Raw genomic sequence first — 2271 nt, forward strand, 5'->3', positions numbered from 1 at the left:
ACAGAGTGCATTGCCAACCTGTTGTATTCAACATACATATAAGCAACAAAAATTGAAAGCAGTGAACAGCTAGTCAGTAAACATTCTCTCTTATAAGCGCAAACAAAAACCTACGCAAACATATTCAACCACACACACACACACACACTAGAGGTAGTGTTCAGTAATTACTAACAGGAGGATTCTCAAGTGGCCAAAAAAAAGAGCGAGGTGCCCTCTACACTTTGGAACCTGCAGTGCCCTCCGGCGTCGTCGGTCCTACAGGTCTCCTATTTAATCACCGCCGCTGTCAGCTGGTCACGTGATCAGGGAGGAAGTAGGCCATGACAGAGGAGCAGGGGAAACTGCTAGTGTGTGTGCATTTGTGTTTGAGACAGCGAGAGTGAGAGAAGGAAAGAAAAAGAGACCGCATTAGCATATTACAAAACACACACATACACACACTCTCTAATATCTAAATATACATCAACAAACAGGGAGAAGCTGCCAAATCTCAGATAATAAGATGAACAGTCTGAGGATTTAAGAGGTTGAGCCAAAACACACACACACACACACACACACTTCTATCTTTGTAAGGACTCTCACTGGCACAATGCATTGCCTAGCCCATTACCCCAACTTTAACCATCAAAACTAAATGCCAAACCATAACCCTCACCCTGAGTCTAACCTAAAACTAATTCTAACCTGAACCCTAAAACCAAATCTTAACCCTCAAAAAGTTGTTTCACAAATTGAGGACTGGCCAAAATGTCCTCACTCTGTAGATAAAAAAACCAAACCAAAAAAAACTTGTTTTTGGTCATCACTATGTACAGTAACAAATACAAAAACACATGCACACACATGTTCTGTTTCTTCAAGGGACATTGCACTGACGTACATTCATTTCATGGAGACTTACCCTAACCTTAATCTAAACCTAACCTCATCTTAACAAGTCACAGCTCTAAAAGGCAATGACTTACATTTTGGGGACTTGTTTTTCGGCCCCATAAGGATGTCGCGTCCAAACAATGTCACTGTGTTAACAGATTTATGTCCCCACAACATGAGTAATATGAGACCACACACAGACCTTTTCTTGCTCTTACTCTTTTAGTTGCATCCAGTGGAATCTCTTAAAGATAAACTGCAACCTGGACTTTTGTTTTCTTCTACATTTTGCTTTGCGCCTATGTTTTTTGAGTGTGTGACCTGCAGATAAACACTTATAAAACTTTGCTTCATGAGTTTAATTAAAAATAAAAGGCAGTCTATATTAGATGGCATCTTCTAACAGCACAAATACACACAAATATTTTATGGCTCCACAACACATGGAGAAATCATCTCACGTGTCAGGCTCTGACACCGACAGAGGCCATAGCTGCAGGTTGCTGTTCTGTGCAAACAACTACTATTCAGCTGTGTGCAGGTTCCTCTGCTGAGTCACCTCCTTCATGTTGATTTTGCTCATTCCACATAAATAACGGAGGTTTTGACACAGTGGTGGCAGAGGTAGAGCTAATGGAGTGACTCAGATAATATGCTTAATGTAACTGGCTCACAGTGTATGCTATGAACTTTATTATTTGTAAACACAGTGTGACAGTTTGATCATTTTAATTAAAGCAAAAATAATAAATGCTTTTGGCCACAAAATTTTTGGCAGTCGAACAAAGTGGAAACACAACACTGACAGTATCAAGTTTTCAAGTTGACATATCCACATCCACATGTTTCTGTCCATTTGGGGAATGGAGGTCCAGTGTTCACTCTCCTTTCAGATGTGTGTGAAATATTTCTTGAGGGAAATATCCAAACCCCTACTTGCTAAATGCTTCACTATGTTCTCTAGCTGATAACTTTCTTTACCATTTGATGCTGAGCGGGCGGTGTACTGAAATTTGCTGCCCACTGCTGCTGGAAATGCCACCGATGAAAACAGTGAGATTGAATCAAAACAGTAAAATCAACTGAAAAAAACCAAAAGAATGAGCTGGAAGAAACTGCTCTGTAGAGCTTAAAGGACGCACAGGGTTAGATAATAATACATTACTGCAAGCTACTGCTTCCACTTTACACATATGATACACCATTATTAATTCAATCAAAATTCTGTTTACTTGTACAGTATGTCTGCCCAGACTCATATATGAAATGAAGACTTTGAAGAAATTTAACAAAAAAATATTAATTGCATTTCAATGGGACAGATGTTAGTTAATAGTGACCTCTGATGCTCGAAAACCAAAATCTAATCAGTTATCATCCTTGAGTCCAAAT

The sequence above is a fragment of the Monopterus albus genome, unplaced genomic scaffold (genome assembly GCF_001952655.1).
Source record: "Monopterus albus unplaced genomic scaffold, M_albus_1.0 scaffold199.1, whole genome shotgun sequence".
In the NCBI taxonomy this organism is placed as follows: domain Eukaryota; kingdom Metazoa; phylum Chordata; class Actinopteri; order Synbranchiformes; family Synbranchidae; genus Monopterus; species Monopterus albus.